We start from the raw sequence: 6413 nt of genomic DNA on the forward strand, positions 1-6413 counted from the left end.
TAAAAAAATACACAGAAAGACGGATCATGACAGGATTATGTTTTTTTGTCATTTCATTCTTACGTCTAAAATCAGCTCTCAAATTCAATAAATGCTTCTGATATTTATCTCTTTTGTCCATTATTTTTATTAAAAGCCAAGCTTTGTTGTTCTCGTTTGAGTTTTGTGTTTAAAATCGAATCATTCTAGGTAGAGCTCCAGTATATCTTTAATCTTGATCTGATTTGTTAATTACGGTTTCCTCAAATTAGAGTCTTGATTTGGCCAAATTAACACCCAATTAGGCAGAATTAAAAAAAAAAAAAGATTGAGAGGATAAGACGGATAATCTCTCCTCAGTACTTTTTCTCAGTGTCAGACAGATTATACTTTTTAGGTGTCAAGTTGACTAGTTGTAATCACAAAACTGATTTTTCCAAGAAGATTAAAGATGAGGTGAGTTTATAAAAAGCTTAGTTTATAATGTTCCAACATGCATAGTTGTGATCAAAGTAATAATTTGACTCCTGCAGTTGTCAAACATGAGCTTAAACTTCAATATCATTGGTACCAGTTGGTGATTGGAGGAAAAACAATGACTCGACTCTGTGCAACTTTTCAGATCACAGTCACAGAAGATCTATAATAGAAGCCCTGAACCAGGAGTACTTTCTGTGGAGAAAAGAAAAAGGTGTATGAAGTTGAGGGGAACAATGGATAGATCCAAAACAAGGACAGTCTGGTCAATGTAGCTTCTTTTTAAAGGAAAAATGGAGAAAATAAAGTTAAATGTACCAACAACTACAAATCACGCGTAAATGGGGAACAAGAGGAGAAAATACAGAAGTGAAAAGCAGTCAGTATGTCCACAGCAACCTCTACTAGAATAACTATGGCTATTACTCAGGAAAAGCTGGGGCACTTTAACTATAAACTACTGAAAAAGACAGACTTTTGATTACTTTGAAATTGTATGAATGACAAAAGCATCAATTGTGACTAATTAAGGGAAAGAAAAGCAGCTAGGGGAAAACATGAACAGAGGAACGGAAGGGAACCGATAAACTAGGTGCATATAACCCTAATAACAAAATAGCCTATCAACATCTCTAAATACTCCTAATGCAAAACCAAGGGATAAACAAAACACAACAAAGAACACAAAGCCACAAAGAATGAATTAATGGAATCCCTGTAACTGATCTATTTGTGTTTACAAGTAAGGAGTCACTTTAGATGGGATTACACTGATCAGTTGTACCACTGAAAGCCTGATCATTTCATCATGTGGATCCTGCAAATGCAACTTTAACCCAAACATCAACGTCTGCGGTTGCCTCCATCCTCCAGTAGTTCATCACCGCCGATGTGAGTGATGAAAACTGGCTACATGCTTGACTGCATGCAGGAGTGAAGGAGGGAGCCAATACAAGATATAAATCACAGGTAGGGGGGCCTACTATTTTCTCGTGAGAGCCACTGAGGGACAGTGAATGATGACGTTGCCCCCAAACCATTTAGCGGGGTCCAGATGAATAAATAAGAGGAGATGAGATGAACGTGGCAAAATGAGAGACTGCGAGCAGAGGTGCGTCACGTGTCAAAAGATCCCAAAACGCCAATTTAAAAAGCTCTCATGATGGAAAACAAAAGCAGGTTATTATCCAAAATATCGGCCATGATGCCGTTCTGATCGATAGACATTAGCCTAACTGATTGATTGCAGGAGTGAGGGTACCAGTCAGGTAGATAGGTGGCTACTATGAGGCCAGTTTGTCATCAGCTGGTGATGATAAGGGATGATGTGACCTGTGAGGCACTCATCATTCATCTCTCGGGCTGATTGTCATTTGACATGAAAGATGATGACAGATTGCAGAACAGACTGAGGGATGATGTTTCTTCTCCTGACAAAGTGATACAGAGATGATTTTTACATTGTAGCGGACAACCGGGCAATCAGTCACTTCGGGAAAAGAAGAGATCCAAATCTTAGTTTATTATTTAACACTGAGATAACATTCGTAAAAAAAACAACACACAAAAAAAAGAAAATACAGGTGGAAACGGGTAATAAAAATGAAATGATTCATCAATAAATGCTTGCTTTCCTCTCCTTCATCCCTTTACTTTCATTTGACACTTTTATTTCACTCTCCTGGGCTCTCTCCCACTGTTTGACCGAAGGCTATGATTACAGTCAGTGATGGAGTTCAGGGGGTCTTTGTCTTGTGCAGTCTGTATGATGTGATTCTCATAAGATATTACAAGTAAATAATTCATATTGTTACTTGCACAATAGTAGCACTAAACTGCCTTCATCCATTGGACTGCACACATTGTTCTGAAGTTACACACACACACCCACACACACACTTGTCCACATATAATAAAACAGCAGCAGAACACAAACACTTCCAGTAAAGGATAATTCTGCAATTTTTTTCAGACTTCAAACAACCTAGTACCAAAACATAAACATACACTTTACAGTTTTGGTCCATTGTGTCTCAACCTGAAGAGAAAAGTGCATGAAAACATATCAACAAGCAGAGCTGTGTTTATTTGTGGTCTCTGATTTATGCGCACACAGAAACGAGAATGCAAGGTTCATTTCCATCACATTAGATGTACGGCTCATTTGCATACAGAGCCAATTTAGCTTTTGTGACCCACAGAGCCAAACAAATATATATTCCATATGTCTAGAGTGTGCTGAGTCCATTCAGCGCATCTCTGATGTATAATATGGGCTCCATTAAAATGGCTTGGATATGCTAACAGAAACCTACTTGATAAAGTTGGAGGATTTAACAGCCCCGTTGTTTTACAACCTTTGACATAATCGGAGACATAAGATAGGTGTGGATGTACTTAAGGGGACAGTTGGTAACAATTTCCAGACTTCTAAAAGCGCCTCATTGGTCTTTTCCATCAGAAATATAAACAAGATAGGAATGTCCAGTTGTAAGCTATTCAGGATAATGTATGGATATGGATGTGACAGCTGATGTTAAAAACATTTGAATATTCAACAAGCATAATTAGGTAAACTCTAGTAAAGATAAACTCAACATAGAAGGGTTTTCTAACTTTATTTCTAAGGTAGCATATGGAAAACAGAAATGGCTTTCCTGTCTGTTTATTTGTGTTCTAAGAGTTTTGAATTTAGAGTTTGTTTTTCCAGGAAATTAAAACCAGAAAACAACCTTGTTAGTGATCCGTCTCGCTCAGCCTTTCTTTGATGCGTCTTAGGACACATAAACCCAGAGTGACAGTAATGTGCTTACTGTTTTCTGGATTAATCGCAATCGAGCCTGACAAAAAATGAAATAAATGAACACAGAGAAGCAACAAAAACAAATCTGGAGTGAAAAATAGATATGTGGATAAATATAAACTGCACCTCGAGGCAGATGTGACCAGATGTTAAAAATCTAATAGTCTCATTGAGGATGTCCATATGACATGAAGGCAGCAGGTTACAGATTTGCTAAAAATCAAAGTGCAGCTCTTTAATGACACCCTGTCTCATCGGCTGTTATGCCTCCAGGCACTGTTGGAAAAAACACAAATTATAAGAGAATGCTGCAGTAAAAGTGGTAAATGTGGAAAAAAATTAGATAATTTCTTATTTCTTAGAAAATAAAAATATATATTCTTCATTTTTGAGTTTCTTATTAATTATAGCCAAAACAATAAGACAGTGATGGCTGTGTTTTACTTTTTTCAACATGTGAGGTTTTTACGTAGATTTGTCAAACTTTTTGGTTTTCTTCTGCTCCGCATACCCAGAAGTGTAAGACTCACAAATCTGAAATGCAAAACCTCAAGATTAAGGAACCATTTTTATTCTGAAGCAGTCAAAATAGCCAGTATGCCCATTCCCCAAATCCTACCTAAACTTAGCACAAAGTAGGAGGATGGAAAGAATTCAGGAATGAGTCATGATGAAAGAACAGACTGTGAGGAAGAAAATGGAAAGTTCGAGGAAGATAACACAGTAAACAACAGTTTATGGGGGGCTATTTTGCCCCATGCAGTGAGAAAACCATCTGGAATCTGCTCCTGATTGCTGCTGATGAGCTTCAGCTGGGACCACACCTGCCAGCCGCACCCTGCAGCGGAGAAAGGTATGACAGTGATACAGACACACCTATTAACCTGCTGCACACAACTCAACAGACACAATAGAAAGAGTGTGTACTGCTGTTTATTGCCTTATAAAAGCCACATGATCGTGTCAATCACAATCTCTTGTTAGATATTCTTTTCAAGATTGGCATCTGTAAACAAGCTGCCTGTTGGTTTGCAGATTACTTGACAACAATGTGAGCAGATGGCCTTTGTGAGGTCACAAGAAGTGTGCCTCAAAGGTCAAATTTAAGGCACATTTTATTCTCAACTCACATTTTTGACCTCTTTGTAAACTGGTGAAATGACTTCTATCATTTTTATGCAGATGATTCTGTAATTAACTGTTAACACATAAATTTGAATCTCTTCAGCCTGCTTTAGATGCAGAGCTGTTTCTGTGTGGTGCACCTAGAAATGTAACCATGTTATTTTGGTTGTTTTGTAATTTCAAAATATTTTCTATATGCAGTTTATTCTATTGTTTTAATAGCAAAATGAACAAATCATATTTAGTTTTCATTTTGGCCTGTTAATCTCCCTGCTGACTAGCTCAAGAATGTTACTTTGGGCAGTTCTAATTAAGGGGATAGACTCAGGGGAAATAAATCATTATCAAAAAAATTTCATTTATTTGTTAACCACAAACCTTTTAGAGTGTACAATATAAATGCTTTACGTTACCTTTTTGTCATAAACCTTTTCTCACAAGTATTGACTTCACCTAGATGAAGATAACCAATGTATAATGTATCAAACAGGATACATCAACTGTTTTACAGCTCTACTGCATTTAGCTACATAATAATTGGTCTAAACATCAGAATGTACACTGACTTTAACTTAATATTGATCAAAAATACAATTACATGACTTACAAAACTATACAGAATATGACATGGCATTATTCCAACTTTAACCTCTGAATTCCCACACTTCATGAACAAAGAATAGTTTTTCTACCTTCATTTTCAGCTCGGCCGCTTTACTCTAAGGCTCTAAGCCACTTTATGTATCACCAACCAACATGCACTGAATAATATACAAACAAAAGCCCTAAAACCCGGAGTTTGTAAGATATCGTAGTGTTTTAAAGCACCTTACCCCACAAGACTTTCCCAGCGTGGGTTGGCATCCTGCCAATCTAAACCTCAACTGCTAAAACGTACAACTATTAGCAGAAAGGTGCACGGAAACTGTAACACGGGACTATTTAATGATCAAATAAGAGGTTACAGTGTAGTTTTGTCGTGTTTTTACCACGTACTGACCTGGAGAACAGTAAAGCAAGATTGCGTGAAACAGGAAGTCCGCCCCAAAACCAACCCGGAAGCAACGTCCCCCGAACAAAGGTTCCACTTCACCTCTACTGCTCCCATCTCAACTTCAGGAAAGCGTCGCTGTTTGTTTGTGGGGGTGAAGTTCTCACTGCGATGCTGACCTGAGGCGCTGTGACGTCACTTATCTTAACTGTAGAACAAGGTACACAAGCTCCAAAAATATCTTAAAAATGCTGACCAAATCTATGGTGTTCAAATGTCTGTTCATGAAAACTAAAGCTTCCCAAATCCTTCCTTTGATTAATAATATTCTCCCCAAATGTCAGTGGAACTCTAGCGGACTGTTTTAGCCACAAAGGATAAATTGTGGCATTTTGATGTTCACCAAACAGCCCGCCCCTAAATATCACAATATTTCTTGGCTTTTTATATATATATATATATATATATATATATAAACTTTTCTCTTTCCAGTACAACAACCTTTATAATTTTTGATAATGAAGGGAATCTGTGGCCCAAGTTTAAATTTATGTCAAATGTTATTTAATTAATCACATGACCGCTGGGCTTAAAAAAAAAACACAAAAAAAAACTGCAGACTATTCTTACAATCCATCTTAAGAAATCAAATCAAGCAAATCAAATTAGCTAAACCAATTCTTCAACAAGAGTGGTCAAATATTCAGTCAGAATTATCCCAAGACCTTGTTGGTGTTACAAAATTCATGTCTATATTCAACAATCTAAGGCATATTTAAAGTATTAAATTAGATATTTGAGCTGCCATGCATAGAGTTGATCTACTGCACATTAAAGAAATTGAATAAATTACACTTAAGGAAGGCGTGAAAGCTTTGGTATACAGTTGGCAATGTGATTCAGGCAGCTACAACTGCTACATGTAACACTGATTTTAGACACTCTCACATTTGTGGTTTGTAAAAATGTACAGCTTAATAACGTTTACGACCATATCATATATTCAGAGGGTGTTCTACTAGAAATTTCTGAAAGGGA

General features: G+C 37.0%; 1 long non-coding RNA gene across 1 annotated transcript; it reads right to left on the reverse strand.

Moving 5' to 3' along the window:
* Window positions 1-1959: 1959 nt before the first annotated feature.
* LOC148153735 (uncharacterized) lies at window positions 1960-5440 on the reverse strand. The gene is made up of 2 exons (XR_015761497.1): window positions 4798-5440; window positions 1960-4097 (listed from the first exon to the last, which is right to left on the reverse strand). It is a non-coding gene; the product is annotated as an uncharacterized LOC148153735 (long non-coding RNA).
* Window positions 5441-6413: the final 973 nt, after the last annotated feature.

The sequence above is a fragment of the Poecilia mexicana genome, unplaced genomic scaffold (assembly GCF_051168715.1).
Source record: "Poecilia mexicana isolate PSO_F unplaced genomic scaffold, ASM5116871v1 scaffold_19, whole genome shotgun sequence".
Taxonomy (NCBI): domain Eukaryota; kingdom Metazoa; phylum Chordata; class Actinopteri; order Cyprinodontiformes; family Poeciliidae; genus Poecilia; species Poecilia mexicana.